Raw genomic sequence first — 17,139 nt, forward strand, 5'->3', positions numbered from 1 at the left:
TGGAACTGCTATTATATGTGTTCTGTGTGACCTTGGATAAGTCACTTCCTTTCATCTGTAAAAGGAGAAGGCTAGACTAGTTTAGCTTTCAGGTCCCTCCAAGGTGCTGTACTAGTGATGCCTGCTAGGTGCTTCATTTGAGAAAGGCCTTTCATAAGGGCAAAGTGGCCAGAAGAGGGGGACCAGGATGGTGAAAAGGCTTTGGATTCCTGACATGTGAAGATTCCTGGAAGGAATTGGGGCTGTTTCTGGCAAAAAAGAAGAGTCAGAGATACGTGCTAGCTTTCCCCTCCACCCTTCGCTCCTGAGTCTCTGGCTTTTGTCTCCCCCGGCCATAGAAACATCCTGCCCCTGGCACTGGAAGCTCCATTTCTCACTCTCTGAGACTTTCTCTGCCAGGCCCCTGGACATAGGAACTTTTTTTCTCTCTCCTCCCTCTCTTTTTACCTTCTTTTTATGTGGTTTTTGGTTTCCTTTTTGGTGAGGCAGTTGGGGTTAGGTGACTTGCCCAGGGTCACACGGTTACTAAGTGTCAAGTGTCTGAGGCTGGATTTGAACTCAGGCTCTCCTGACTCCAGGACCTAGCTGCCACTTACGTGTTGTGTTAACCCTTCTGGAGGACAGGGACTGTCTCTTTTCATCTGTATTTATATTCCCAGATCTTAGCACGGGGCCTGGCATATAGTAAGTAAGTAAATGTTTGCTGACTTGATTTCCTAGCCTTCTTCCAATATCTGAAGGGGCAGCCTGATGAAAAGGTATGGGATTTGTCCTGCTTGGCCCTGTGGGCAGAGACAGGTCAGATGGGTGGAAGATACAGAGAAGCAGATCTTGATCTGATATCAGGACACGCTTCTGTACAACCTGAACCTTTCCAAAGTGGAACAGGTTCTCGCAGGGACGAAAGGATGTCCACTTCTTTCCTAGAGCTCTCTGAGCTGAGGCAGATGACTGCTGATCACAGATGTGGTCAAGAGGCTTCTTGTTCAGCCTGGAGACCATTGGATGGTCTCTGAGATGCCATCTACCTTGGGTATTGTGTGAAATAAACTCCGCTGATGGGATTGAATTCTTCGCCTACAAACAGGATTGTTTCTTTTGGAAAAAATGCTTTGAGACAATTGGGTGAAAGGTAGCTTTTCCTAAGAGTAGAGTCCCCATGGTTCACTTTCCAAGAGCATGAGGCCCCCACCAAGCTCAAGTTTCCTCCTATGGTTTATTAAATTGTATAAAGTACATGGAAACACAATAATTAAAGCAGACACAAGTAACTAATTGCATTTCCAAAATCTGATCCATGCATATAAATGAATGGAGAGGTCTCAGTTTTGGGTTCACTCTCAGGAAGAGGGAACTCAGGAAGCACAACGAGACACAACAGAATCACTGGGAAATGATTAGGGAGCACAGGGAGCCACTTAGGGAGCACAGGAAGACTCTGGGAGAATAGGAAAATGATCAGAGAGCATAGGGAGGCACACAAGGGTCAGTGACCCATAGACCCAAGGATAGGTCAGGTGGGAATAAAGTTGTTCATGCAGCTTGGGTGACTTAGGGGAGTGGAGAGAGAAAGAGGATGGATGACCTTGTACTGTCCCATCCAGGCCTAGGCTTATGACCTTCTCCCATCTTATGTAGCCCTGACCTGAGCCTACACTGTGGCCTTCTCATACCTGGGGCAAGAACCAGGCCAGACCATCCTCTAAGGGCATGTAGGAAGGCTAGACCTGTCTCATAGTTTGGGGCGGGGGGGGGAGAGAGAGAGAGAGAGAGAGAGAGAGAGAGAGAGAGAGAGAGAGAGAGAGAGAGACAGACAGACAGACAGACAGACAGACAGACAGACAGAGAGAGGTGAGAGAGAGAAAGAGTGAGGGAGATCCCTTAGAGGGTGTGGGGAGAGAGATATCCTTTGGGGGGGGCATATGCCAGCACTTCTTGTTGGAAAAGGACCCAGGAGGCTAGATCTCCTTCAGAGAATAAGATGATATGGTAGCCTGGATTTCTCATTGAGTCATGGACCAGAAGACCTGGGTTTGAATGTTATCTCTGCTTCTTTTCTACCTGTGTAACCATGGGCAAGTCTCCCCACCACCACCCCCATCAGTAAAATGTGATCACAGATAAGATGGTCTCTAAGGCCTGGAAGTCCAATGATCCAATATGACCCTGGACAAAGAGCCCATGACCTTCTGAGAGACACACCACAGTGTCGTGGATGTTGGACTGGGCTTAAAATCAGGAAGATCTAGATTTAAATTCCACTACACTGTGAAACCCTGGGAAAGTCACTTAAATTTCCTGGGCCTCAGTTTCCTCATCTGTAAAATTAGAGGTTTGGACTCAATGACCTCTAAGATCTTTTTCAATTCTTAAACCCTGCTTCTGTGATCCTTCAGGAAAAGCCATAGCTGGGAGTCAGAAGCTGGAGGTTTGATTCAGCCATACCCAATGAGCCTAGCAGCAGGACTGAAAACTGTCACCCCACAAATAGCCCCACCAGTCAAGGTAGGAAGCGGGTTTGAGCTCCAGGCAGCAGCCCTATTACCCTTGACTGCCTTTATCCCCAGGGGTGCATAAGAGCCTTCCTCTCACTTTCCTTCCCATGCACACTTGGTTCCCACCCTGACATATTTCCTGGGTTTCCTGGCTCTCCCCCCTTCCCCCCAGCTGCCCCCATCCCACCTCCCCCAACTCCTCTAGGATTGTCATTCATTAGCCAGGCCAGCCTGAGAAGGCACTGGGAGGGGGAAGGAGGGCTTAAGAAGGGGAGTGAAGGAGGACAGTGGAAATGAGGCTGGGGGAGGGGGAGATGTGTCATTAGAAGCTGTTATCAATGAGGAGAGGCTGCCCCGACTGAGAGCCAGTGTCCCTAGAGGCCGGCATGATTGGGAGCTGAAGCAGCCGCTGGAAAGCTTAGCCCGAGACCTCTGCCCGCCTCTTTATTACCTGCTTGTTAGATGGAGGCAGCAAGACCCAAAGGACAGGAGTTCACGAGGCTTCCCTGAGATCACAACAGCTAGTGGGGGGATGTGTGCGCAGGGATGGGGAGTAGGGATGAAGCTAATTGACTCAGAAGGCTGGGGGAAGGCAGGGAGTTCTCTGTCCCCCATGGGAGGCTTTTTTCTGTCCTCCCCCTCCATACCCCACAGAAGCCCTGCAGCTGATAGATGGCACCATCATCATCTCCATCATCATCATCATCATCATCATCATTATTCAAGCAGTGAAAAGTGCCTACTATGTGAAAAGCATTATGCTAAGTGCTGGGTGGATATAAGGGGGGGAAATCATCAGTCCCTGCCTTCAAGTAGCTTATATTCTACTGGGGAGAAATGTACAGTATATACACAGATAAGTAAAAGTAAAGTGTGCAGAGACAGCATGGCTTAGTAGATAGGGCACTGGATGTAGAACCAGGCAGAGGTGGGTTCAAATCCTGCCTCAGACACTTAGCTAGCTATGTGACCCTGGTCAAATCCCTTAACCTTTTTGAACCTCAGTTTCCTGATCAGTAAAAGGAGGGGAATGAAAATGAATGGAATGGTCTCTAAGGCCCCACCTGGCTCTAAATCTGTGATCCTGGAATACAAACACATTTCGAGAGGCAGATCAGGAGAGGCAAGGCTTTCATGTAAGAGGCGGCATCTGAGCCAGGCTTTGAAGGGGAATAAGGATCCTACCAGGTGGAGGTAAACACTGGGGATTATGCATTCCATACAGGATGGAAGATAATAATATCATTCAACTGTAGACTTAGGTCTGGAAAGGACCTTAGAGGTCATCTAATCCAACACCCTCATTTTACAGATCAGGAAACTGAGGTCCGGAGAAGGTCCAAGATCACACAGCTATTAGGTTGCAAAAGTGGGATTTGAACCCAGACCTTTCCTTCTAAATTCAATACTTTTTCTATGGAATCACACTGATGATGATGATAATAATACTGATGATGATGATAACAACTTGCATTTATATAGTGAGAAACAGTACAGTCATGCTCTCTAAAGGAAACAATTTCTAAGGCCCTTTCCAGCTCTAATAGTCTATAAGTATACAAGTCTACATTTTGGCCTCCTGTCCTCTCCTCTGGGTTCCCACCTCAAATCCCTGGCCTTTCCCACCCCCAGGTTCTTTTGAAAGAAGGGCATGGTTGCTTCTGGTTGGCACCAGAAAGATCCAGATCTGTTTCTTCTGGAAAGAACTGGCCTAGAGCCAGAGAACCTAGGATGAAATCTCATCACTGATGCTTACTACCTCGGTGTCTTTGGACAAGTCACTCAACCCACCCCTGGCTTGGTGTCCTCATCTATAAAAGGGGTGAAGGTGGACCAGTTGGCTATTTTGGGGGCAACAGCTTTCAGTCCTGCTGCTAGGCTCATTGGATATGGCTGAGTCATACCTCCAGCTTCTGACCCCCAGCTATGGCTTTTCCTGAAGGATCATAGAAGCATAGCTTTAGAATTGAAAAAGATCTTAGAGGTCATTGAGTCCAAACCTCTGATTTTACAGATGAGGAAACTGGGGTCTGTTCTAGTCTATGACCTTATGAAAGGAAGAAGGTGGTCCCCACAGCCATAGCTGCTTCTCAGGGAGGCCAAAGTCAAAAATAACAGGCCCGAGAATGACCCCATTCCTTCTCTTCCCTACTGAATCCCTTATTTATCCCTTTCTTTCCCTCCTGTCCCAACAACAGCCTCCACAATCATCCACTAAATCTCTAGGGAGAAGACCTGACAGCCTGCGAGAACTCTTCCTGGGTCTGGGGCTCAGCAGTGAGTAGAAGATGGGAGGAAGAAGAGGAGTGTTCTTCATATGGTAGATATGGGCTGGGAGAGCTTCTCTCTACTTTTCCTCATCTCAACCTTGGCCTGCCTGGTGGGGTATTTGAGAAGGAGACGGTGGGAAGATGCCCTGAACCAGTCTGCCCTAACCTCTGCCTTTGAGGTGGGAGTGGCGGGGTGGGGTGGACATTTCCCTAACAGGGGGGAGCAGAGCCTGTGGAATCCCGTGGTGAAGCCAGTGATGGCCAGTAGGGGGCGCCTTGGTCATGCATTATTCATCGGCTGAGCCAGCATCCTGGCTCATTCATCCCCCTCAGCCGCCTGCCTCCCTGCCTGCCTCCCTGCCTGCCTGCCTGCCTGTACGAAGGAGCAGTCACAATATTGTGGCAGTTCCACCGAGTGACAGTTTAAGTGAACACAGAGGGTGGTTAACCATTTGTGGGATGGATGCTGGAACTAGAACAGGAGAGCCAGGCATGGGGGGGACATTGACCCGAGCCCCCCTTGTGTCCTGGTGCTGGCTAGGGGTGTGGTGGGATGAAGGGGGGCAGACGCTTACAGGAATTATCAGATCCAGAGCTGGAAGGGATGTGAGGGCCCATCCAATCTAACCCCTTCATTTTGACCAGTGAGGAAACTGAGTCCCGTGGAGTGGAAGTAGTTTACTTAGAGATGCCTAGCTTGTAAGGGGTAGAACAAGGCTCAGACCCAAATCATAGATTCATAGGACCAGAGCCGGAAGGGCCCTTAGGGACTGTCTAGTCCAATGCTTACATTTTTAGCAGTAGAGAAACTGAGGCCCAAGCAAGATGAGTTACTTGACAAAGGCCATGAGGACAATAAACATCAGGGGTGTGATTTGAAACTAGCTCCTCTGTCCCCAACTCTCAATGCCTCTATTTCACAGACTTATAGATTGAGAGCTTAGAGGTCCTCATATCTAATTTTACAGAAAAGGAAACTGAGGCACACAGAGAGAAGTGGTTTGCTCAGGATCACACAGCTAGTAAGCACCTGAGACAGGATTTGAACTCCAGGTCTGGTGGTCTAACCATTGTGCCACACTGGTTCTTCCAAACCCCTCTTACTCGAGAGCCTTGCCTCTGTCTTCCCACCCCCACTTCACCTCCTCAGACAGTGCCAAGCTCCCCTCACCCAGATCCACAGACACATTCATTCATTGCCTACTTCATTCAGGGCCCTGGGTCTTTCCAAAGAAGCACCAATGGCTTTTGGCCTAGGTCTCAGCCTTGGGGTTCAAATTCTAGACCCAATCATGGGAGGAATAAGATGCTGTGCCAGGGAAGGGTGGAATTTCCTTGTTTTAGCCTGAGGTAGGAGACAGGACACCGGCCTAAGGGTCAGGAGCTTTCTGCTGCCAACTCACTGTGTCACCTTGAGCAAGTCACTTCCCTTCTCTGGGCCTCAATTTCCTTCTCTGTAAAATGGGGATAGTGACCCTCTGCTTCCTTCTTAGAGATGCTGTGAGGGTCTGAGGGGAGGATTTCTGGTTGGAAGGAACTTGAAAGATGATTTTGTCTGAGTCTCTTCTCGTACAGAAGATGAGGAAAATGAGGTCAGGAGAAATAAAACGATAGTTCAGGGTCACACACACACACACACACACACACACACACACACACTCACACTCCAAGCAGCTATCTAAGATTAGAAATTGAAGACAACTTGATGTCAGTAGAGGTGGAGGGAAATTTCCCCACCGGGAGTTCCCTACATCTGTAATCATAGGTCTGAACTTAAAAAAAAAAAAAACCTCTTTGAAATGTGTAATGCACCTTAAGAATATGGGAAACCTCACCCAGCGCAGGGAGAGTTCTGCTAATGTCAGCAAGGTCACACACACACACACACACACACACACACACACACACACACACACACACACTCCAGGGAAAAATCCCTGAGGCCTAGAGGCCTGGCTAAGCAGGGGGTCCTCTTCCAAATCTCAGAACCTCCAATTCCTCCCCTCCATTACTGCCCTCAGGGGCCATCTCAGCTGGTGGCTGTCCCTCCCCAGTGGTGCTGCTGCGGGGGGTGGGGGGGGAGTGCTACCAGAGTGAAGGGACTCAGGTCCTTCCTTCCTCCATCCCCACCTCCCCACCTCATCTCAAAGGCCAGAGCTCACTGGGCACTCCTGGTCCCACAAACTCAGTCCCAGGACAGTGGAACCAAGAAGCCGACATACTCTCAGGTCCCAAACATGCAAGCTGGCCTTCTGTATGGTCACAGACGCCTCACTTATGTGGGGAAGGGACCGAGGGAGGGGGACGCCCCGAGGGGCAGCCGGGGCGATGCGTTGGGCTCAGGGTCACCACCAGCCTCGGATTACGTTTCACTTGTACAAAGACTCGTTGACGCCTGAACACATCAATATCCTTAATGACATCGAGAGGACCTGGGATTGCAGACAGGCAGCCTCTCTCTCCTTCCCTTATCTTCCTCTTCTCTCTCTCCTCTCCCCTCCTCCCTTTTCTCTCTTCTTTTTACCTTCTCTCTCTCCTCTCCCCTTCCGTCCCCTTTTTCTTTGTCCTCTCTTCTTCCCTTCAATCCTCTTTCCCTTTCGTCTCTTCTTTCTCCCCTCTTCTCTCCTTCCTTTTCTTCTTCTTTTCCTTTTCTCCTCTCTCCATTTTCTTCCTCTCCTTCCCTTCCCATCTCCTTCCTTCCTCCTTTCCCTTCTCCTCTCCTCTCCTCTCCTCTCCTCTCTCCTCTCCTCTCCTCTCCTCTCTCTCTCTCCTCTCTCTCCTCTCCTCTCCTCTCTCTCCTCCTCTCTTCTCTCTCTCTCTCTCTCTCTCTCTCTCTCTCTCTCTCTCCTCTCTCTCTCTCTTCTCTCTCTCTCTCTCTCCTTTTTCCTTCTCTCTTTTCCTCCTCTCCCTCTCCTTGCTGTTTCCCTCCCTGGACACTACAGAGAGAGAGAGAGAGAGTTCTGACCCATCGCTTCCACAAAGTTGGAACCCCCCACAGTGGTACCCACCAGGGGCTGGGGGCTGCTGTTCCAGAAGCTCAGAGAGCCTTCCCTCCTAGAGAGGCCCTATTTCCCCTCCAGAGAGATGAACAGGGTTTCATTCCCTACTTGAATTAGAAGGGTTTGGCAAGTGCTACGCTGGGAAATTCAAATCTCATGTTTGGGGATGGGGGTGGCCAAGATTTCTTTAGATTTTTGTTGTGCATTTTTTTTAACGTATCTATCTTTCTATCTATATAATTTTGCATTTCTCCCCTTCCCCTTTCGCATCTTTGGCTCCCAGATGTGTCCCACATTGAAGAATTATCTCTCCTCCCCAGAGTAAAATAAATGCAATCAATATGAGTATTGCTCTCAGGGCCTTGAAATATTACATTAATGTTCCATGTGGTGACATTTTAGCTGGAATTTTCAAATACATTATGATGGTTCAAATTAATATTTATCAGATCAGCTTTTATATTTTGCAAAAGAGAGGAGAGAGAGAGAGAGAAGAGAGAGAGAGAGAGAGAGAGAGAGAGAGAGAGAGAGAGAGAGAGAGAGAGAGAGAGAGAGAGAGAAGAGAGAGAGAGAGAGAGAGAGAGAGAGAGAAAAGGAAAGACAGAGAGAGAGAGAGAGAGCGCATTATTAAAATACAGAATGCAGATCAAGTCTAAAATCGATGGTCCATTTTCCCAGCACTTTTAAGGGGCTGTGTTCAGCTTTCTGGGTTTGGTTGGAAATTTATTGGTGTTCTAGGCAAATCTATCCGTCTCCCTCTGTCCCTTCCTCTCCTTTTTCCCTCCTTGCTCCCTTTCTCCCCAACCCAGGTCCCAGGTTCCCCTTGACTTCCCCCCATTCTTTCTCTCTTTATTATCCTGAAATGTAAATTACGACATTAGCCTGGTCCTTATTTTTTTTTTCAAACTCTCCCATGATTAAATCTGCTGCGCGCCATCCTTGTCCTTTCTATAAATTAAATCATCTTTGCTTTCCACCTTTAGCCACTGCCAGCCACCAGCCTCTGATTGCCAGCAATAAAAGCCCCCTGCCGGATGGGCTTCCTGTCCTCTGCCTGAGCCCCCCAGCCCCTGGGCCGGACCCTCCCTCAGTGGCTGGGAGTTGGGAGGCTTTGTGAGCAGCCTGGGGAGGGGAAAGGAGGGAGGGAGGGGGAGGACAGGGCTTGCCTCCTGTTTTCACTGTTTCTCTATAAACAAGGAATTTGCAGAAGGGGGGCTGGGGGTTGGCAATCTTACATTCCACTTTGTGTCAGTCATTTCCAAACAGATTACTCTGTGAAGTGGAAAATCCAGGCAGATTAATGGTTTAATTCAGCTTTCTTGCTTTCTTTTCCTTTCTTTTTCTTTCTTTCGTTCTTTCTTTCCTTTTTCTTTCATTATTTTTCCTCTTTTTCTTTCTTTTCTTTCTTTTCCATTCTCTTTCACTTTCCTTTCTTTTCTTCCCTTTCTTCCCCCCTCCCAAGTCACTGAACTAGGGGATCTCTAAGGCCATTTCCATCACTGATATTCTTCCATCTAAGGCTCTTTCCAATTCTTCTGATATTCCATCTCTTTAGCTTTTCTGACATTCTGTGTTTTTCAAGTCCGTCCCTGCTCTGACGTGATATCTTCTGAGGTCCTTTCAGCTGTAACATTCTGTGTTCTAATTCCCCTTTTCAGATCTAACATTCTATGTTCTAGTGCCCCTTCTCGCTCTGATATTCTATGTTCCAGGTCCTTCCCAGTTCTGACATTGTGTGTTTTCAGTTTCTTCCTAACCCTGACGTTCTGTGTTCTAAGGTTCCTGCTTTCAACTCTGACATTCTGTATTCCATGATTTTTGTTCCCCAAGGCCACCCCTCCCCCATCACCAAACACATTCTCTCTCTCTCTCTCTCTCTCTGCCTGTCTTGTCTATCTGTCTCTGTCTCTTCTTTCTCTCTCCCCTTTCTCTTTCCTTTCTCTCTTTCTCCTCTCTTCTCTCCTCTTTTTGTCTTTATGTCTGTCTGTCTCTCTCTCAAAGCTGAAAAATGACTTTCAAGCCTGGGGCAGTCCTAGCACACAGAACTTCCCCAAGGTTTTCCTGGCAGGGTCTCGGCTTCCTCCCTCTGCTCCCGGTCCCATACCACACCACCTGCCCCTCTGCTTCCCCTCCCCCCCAATTCTCTTTGACCCTCCCCCCCTTCTCCCACAGAGCTCTTGAAGGGTTAATTATGCCTGTCTCAGCCTCTGAAACTTTCGCCTTCTTTTTTCTTTCTTTCCCCCATTCCCCTTCATCAGTCTGGGAGAAGGTTCTGTCATTGTTAGTGGCCTGGCTGTCCCTGCTCCTGGGCATACGTGAACACAGGCACCCAGGCTCCCTTGGAGCGCTCTCTCGCGTGCGCGTGCACACACACACACACACACACACACACACTCAGGGGAGATCTACATAAAGCAAGCTGCCCTCGGCTGCTGATCTGGGCAAAAAGAACGACAGGAAACTTAAAAAAGAAAAGGAGGAGGGATCGATTATTCGACCTGTACTTGAACCCGACTGAAAGAGATAAAGCAGAATTTTCAATAGGTCCCCTGCCCTTTTCACCAGGAGGGAAAGAGGAGAAGAAAAACAAGAGATATTTATATGACAGCAGCTGCTGAAAATAGCATTTCAGAGCCATAAAAAAAAAAAAGGCAAAAGAAATTCAATGGCAGAAAAGCCAAGAAACTCCTTTTGCCGGCTCCCCAACTGGCCGGGCTGCTGGGCTCCGCCTGCAATGCATGCATGCGTCCTATAGATCTGTTAGAAATTATAGTTGTCATTGAGAGGGAATTTATGCTCCTATTGATCTGCAAAAGGAAAATATTAAATGCTTCGGTTTTGATCTCTCGGTGACCCCAAGGTCAAGGGTAGTCTCAGATTAGTATTCATGGAATTCATCACTAACTTGTATCCTGCGTCTAGTTTATGCAAACATGGTGAACACAAACGCCTTGGCTAGCACAAAGGCAAACTGCCCCCCCCCCGCCCCACGCCCCACCCCTTCCCAAGAAGCACACAGATGTGCACACAACACACGTACACACCAAAAGCCGTGGCAAGGAGCACAACAGAAGGACAAACAGACGGACCAACAGATAGACATCCACGTGGGGAGATCCACAGGTGCCCCCCCACCCCCCCACCTCCCACTCTGAAGGGACAGACAGAAGGTGGGACAGGTGGGTGAGCCAGCATGGTACCTTGCACACAGTAGGTGTTTTATGAACCTTAGAAGAATTGAATAATAAGAAAAGGAAATAAAAGGACGAGTGAAATGGACAGATGAGATCCACAAGCATTCATCAAAGGGACAGACAGTGGGAGGACTTCTCAGAGACCTTGGGTTTTCCTTCTGAGCTCAAATCCAGCATTCCCTTCTACATGAGGTCTTTTCTGGGCTCCTTAGCTACCAGTGCCCCCTCCCTCTCCAATTATCTTGTGTTTATGTATTTCTTGTGCAGATATATAAATATAGACATGTATATGTGCATGTACACAAACATGTATAAATACATGCATGTAATCTATATGTATTTACAAATATTTGCAAAAGACCTAGAGAGGCACCATGTGTACATACATGTTGTTTATCCATGTTCACATATATACAAATATTTGCAAAAGACATAGAGAGAGACAACATGTATGCATACATGTTGTCTATAGATGTATATATCTACAAAGGTTTACAAAGGCCATATATAGACAACATATTGTCTATGTATATATTTACAAATATTTGCAAAAGACAGAGAGAGACATCATGTATACATTTACAAATATTTGCAAAGGCCATATACAGACAACATATTATATATATTTACATATTGTCTATGTATATATTTACAAATATTTGCAAAGGCCATATACAGACAACATATTATATATATTTACATATTGTCTATGTATATATTTACAAATATTTGCAAAAGACATAGAGAGAGACAACATGTATGCATACATGTTGTCTATAGATGTATATATCTACAAAGGTTTACAAAGGCCATATATAGACAACATATTGTCTATGTATATATTTACAAATATTTGCAAAGGCCATATACAGACAACATATTATATATATTTACATATTGTCTATGTATATATTTACAAATATTTGCAAAAGAAATACATATACATACATATTCACATGCACATACACAATACACATATATATGTGAATATGTGTATATATACATGTCTGTATATGTATGTATTACAAATATTTGCAAAAGAAACACATGTGTGCACACATATATAAATAATATATATGTGTACAGCCATCTATCTATCCATCCACATGTTGTCTCCCCCAAGGGAATGCCACACTTCTGAGGGTAGGGACTGTCTTGTTTTGGCTTTTGTATTCCCAGTGCGTAACACAGTGTCTGGCACATAGTAGATACTAAATAAGTGCTTAGTGATTGAGATCCAGGCATGGAAATTCATGGGTGCTCACCAAAGGAGCACAGGAAGATGGAGAGGCAACTAGATCTCCATGCAGGAAAAACGTGCCATTGATTGTCAAGAGAAGGGACAAGGTGCGCATCCATGACCAGATAGTATAAACAAGAACCCTGTGTTAGAACAGTGCACACAGTGGGTGCTTAATAAATGCCTGCTGACTTAACAAAGGGCGGGCACTTTGACTACAAGAAAAAACAGGGCAGCCCTCACAAGACAGAGACTTCCAGCGGCCAAATGGAAGCTGAGGTGCTCTCAGCCCAGAGAGAGATGCCCCCCTACCGCCCACCCCTACCCCTAGCAAACGCACTCTGTATGGAAGCACATGGGAGGGACAGCTGGGGAGCAGCAGAAAGAATGCTGAATTTGGAGTCAGACGATCTGGGCTTGAGTCCTAATTCTGATACAACTTACACACGTGGGCAGGCAACTTATCTGTAACTGGGCCTCAGCTCCCTCATCCTTAAAATGAGGCGATTGGACAAGGCTACCTCTAGGACTTCTTTCAGCTCTAAATTCCACGAAGGGAAGAGAATGGTACCCCATCCCTTACCCAAAGTGGGGTGTGTGTGTGAGTGGGTGGTGTGTGTGTGGGGGGGGGGGGGTGGGTGTGGTATGTGTGTATGTGTGTGGTGTGTGTATGTATATGGTGTGTATATGTGTGTGTGGTATGTGTGTATGTGTGTGGTGTGTGTGTAGTATGTGTGTGGTGTATATGTGTGTGGTGTGTGTATGTATATGGTGTGTGTGTGTAGTATGTGTGTGGTGTATATGTGTGTGGTGTGTATGTATATGGTGTGTGTATGTGTGTGTGGTGTGTGTGTGTGTGGTATGTGCGTGCATGTGGTGTGTGTGGTATGTGTGTATGTGTGTGGTGTGTGTGTAGTATGTGTGTGGTGTATATGTGTGGTGTGTGTGTGTGTGTGTGTATACAGGGTAAAAGGGCTACCGTAAAAGGACAGAGGGGTGGTTTTCCCAGAGGGTGCACCCCTCCCCATACACACACACACACACACACACACACACAGAGGTAGGTGATGCTTGTCTTAGGGAATACCCAAGTGTCCAGGTACCACTTTCCTTCTCATAAGCAACCTCCTTTGGGAAAGTAAGAGTATTGGCTCTCTTCCTCCCCACTCATTAAGCCCTCCTGAACCCCCGTGCCCCGTCCCCCTCTCACCTTTCTCCCTTCCCCCTCCCCCAATGCTTCCACTCCTCCCACTCTCAGCAACCACTGGAGCCCTATTCAAATGTGTGTGCAAAAGGGCACGCCAGCGGGCACCTAGAGACACGCTCCAAACACACCCTCCCAGCTCAGCATTCAGCACACAAGTGTGCTCTTAGCCGAGCTGTCCCCGCTGGTGGGAACATTGGTTTGGTAGCAGTCACTTGCCAACAAGCTAAAAATAACCGTCAGCGTGTGTGACACTGGGATGGCAGGAATGCGGGTCCTTTGCTGAGCCGGCGGCTTGGGGAGTGGGGACAGAGCTGGGCTCCTGTATTGGGGGGCCCACATGGGGAGCCTAGAGGAAGGAGGGAGGCTTCAAAGCCTCTGGGGTAACTGGCAGACACCCCAGCTTCCCGGTCTTAGAAGACCTAGGGTTTGGTCTAGGCAGGGTCTGGAGCTGGCGAGGGGGCCAGATAGAAGCTGAGTGGGGTGGGGGGAGAGAGAAAAGAGAAAATTGGTTGAGGCCAGCCAGAGCCCAACAAGAAGCCAGGCCTGCTAACTAAGCCCGGCATTCGGCCTATTAATCATGTTTCATTTATATTAGTTTGACTCGATCTACTGTATATTTGAAATGGATTTAATTTTAGATCATGCAATGTGGACTGGGGCCAGTTTGGGGTATAAGGTACATTATGCATATTTTCCATAAGCAGGATATACATTATCCAGGGACAGATATATGAGAAGAGGCAGTGAGCTCCTGGCAGGGCTGCCCAGGGACAGGAGCTGCTGTTTCTCCCTCCCTCCCTCCTTTCCTTCCTCTCTGGCTCTCTCCCTCCTTCTTCTAAAGGGGGCCCAGTCATTGGGAGGAGATGTGCTGCTCTGCAACCCCACTAGGGTGTAACCTCTCCATTCCACTAACCCTAACAGATCATTGCTTCTCTGTGGGCTGCGGCTGGGATGGAGAGAAAACAAAGAGTCTAAGGGAAGGAAAGGGGATGGTCCCAGGGGAGCCCCATTTTATTTATTTATTTACTTTTATTTTTAATTTAATTTAATTTTTTTCCATGAGGCAATTGGGGTTAAGTGACTTGCCCAGAGTCTCGCAGCTAGGAAGTATTACGTGTCTGAGGCCGGATTTGAACTCAGGTCTTTCTGACTTCAGGGCCAGTGCTCTATCCACTGTGCCATCTAGCTGCCCCAGGAGCCCCATTTTAGAGGACAGAATTTTTGGGGAAACTTGTTGGTTTGTGCCCCTACTAGTGAGACAGTCTCCAGAAAATGGGCTGGGGAGGGAGGCATCAAGATGAAAGGGATTTCACAGAATCAGAGAATCAGAGTTAAAAAGAGATTCCAGTCCCTGACTAGGAATCCCCCAGAACATCCCTGCCATGAGGTTATCTGGCCTCCGAGTGAAGACTTCCAAGGAGGAACAGCTCATCCCCTCTGAGAGGACCCATTCCACTTCTGGATAATTTTAATGGTTAGAAAGCTCATCCTTCTGTCCAGCCTCAGTTTGCCTCTTGAAACCTATTGCCCCAGCAGACAAATCAAACCAAATCCCTCTTCCAAGCCATGGCCTTTGAATTGCTTGAAGGCATACTCGGAGTCTTCCTGGAGTCTTCTGTTTTCCAGGCTAAACACTCCCGGTCCTCCAGCTGATCCACAGATAACCCACTTACGACCCTTCACCATCCTGCCTGCTTTACTCTGGATACTCTTCCACCTTACCAACGTCCTTTATGGACTGGGTCACTTAGAAATAAACACATACTCAGGACAGAGAACAGGGCTCCCCATTTCCTTATTCCTGAAATCGATTCCTCTCTTAAAACAACCCAAGATCACAGTGGCTTTTGGAGTTGACCTGTGCCATTGCTGACTAAGACTGAGTTTGCAGTCTACTAACATCCCATCTTTTACAGGTTCCAACCATGCCTCTGCCATCTTGTACCTGTGTCATTGATTTTTTGAACCCAAGTAAAAGACTTTATATTCATCCTTGTTAAATGTCAGTGTATTTGATTTAGCTCAGTGTTTGAACCATCAAGATCTTTGGATATTCTTACTATGGTCCAATGTGTTAGCCATCCCTCCCAGGTTGGTGTCCTTTGGAAAACAAAGTGATTAGTTGGGTAATTGATGAATCAGTAATCAATGAATAAACAACTATTAGAGGCCCTTTAGTGTTCCTAAGATCCTGATGTTGGGAAAGATTAAAGGCAAAAGGAAAAGAGGATGAGATGGAGAGATGGTGTCATGGAACCAACAAACATGAACTTGGACAGATTTCGAGAGATAGTGGGGGTGTGGTGTGCTAGGGCCCATGGGGTCATAAAGAGTCTGACATGACTGAACAACAGCAAAACCCCGCGTGGGTCTGGGGAGAGACGCTGTCTGTTTTAAGAGAGAGTACAGTCAAGGCAAGAAGACCCTGGCTAGATCCACAGACTCCCTGAGCAGCAGGACCTGAGTCACCCTGGTCCTCTCAGCTCAGTGGCCTTGTGGAAAGAGCCTTGGATTTGGAGTCTAAAGACCTGGGATTGAATCCTCATGCTACTGCTTATAACCTCTATGAATTTGGGCTGATTATTTAACCTTTCTTGGCCTCAACGGCCTTCCTTTGTAACATGAGGGGTTTAGACTTGTTGAAGGAGAAGCAGAGTGTTAGTGGATAGCATGCCCAGCCCTCCTGGAATCAGAAAGACCCGAGTTCAAAAACTCCTTCTGACACACACTACCTGTGATACCATGGACAAATCACATAACCTATTGATGCACTCAGGCAGCTCTCCAGACTAAAGATGGCAGATGTGCATCAGTAGAGGGGATTATCCACCCAGGGAACACTGATGAAATCATAGGTTTGGGAAAGGAAGGAAACAAGAAAAAAAGAAAGAAAAAAGGAAAATAAAGAGAAAGAAAAAGAAAAGGTAGGAAGGAAAAAAGGGGAAGAAAGAAAGAAAGAAAGAAAGAAAGAAAGAAAGAAAGAAAGAAAGAAAGAAAGAAAGAAAGAAAGAAGAGAGAAAGAGAAAAAGAAAGAAAGGGAGAAAGGAAGGTAGAAGAAAAGAAGAAAGGAAAGGAAAGGAAAGAAAGAAGGAAAAAATAAGAAATTAGATGCTCACTAAGGTCTTTTCCAGGGCTAAAATTGGGATCACAAACACTACCCAGCCTCCCGTCTAAAAAGTAATTCTGTCCTTAGCGTTCTGCATAGGATTTGGGATGCTTCACTTAATTCCTCCCTACATCCCACCCCACAGCATCCTAGAAATCATTATGGGATTTTAGAGCTGGAAGGGGCTCCATGTAGTCTAATCTATCATTGGGCAGAGGAGGAAACCGATGTCCAAGGTCATCCTGCTAACTCACACAACAGGGTCTTACAGTACTAGAACTAGGAAACCCAGGTCCTTTGACTCCAGTCGGATGCTCTTTCCACCTAATGATGCCTTCTTGAACAAAATAGAAGGGTTGAGAAAATGTTTGGGAGGATTTGGGTCAGTTGATTTCCAAGGTCTCTTTCAGCTCTAGTAGGCTTGTGTTCTAAAAGCCCTCCTAGCTCTGACATCCTCTTTTTTTTAAAAAAAAAACAATTTATTTATTTATTTTAGTTTTCAACATTCACTTCTATAAGATTTTGAGTTCTAAATTTTCTCCCCCTCCCTCCACTTCCCTTTCCCTAGGACAGCATGCAACCTGATATGTTTATCAGATACATGTACAATCATATTAAACATATTTCC

The sequence above is a fragment of the Phascolarctos cinereus genome, unplaced genomic scaffold (genome assembly GCF_003287225.1).
Source record: "Phascolarctos cinereus isolate Bilbo 61053 unplaced genomic scaffold, phaCin_HiC Scaffold_726;HRSCAF=1367, whole genome shotgun sequence".
NCBI lineage: Eukaryota > Metazoa > Chordata > Mammalia > Diprotodontia > Phascolarctidae > Phascolarctos > Phascolarctos cinereus.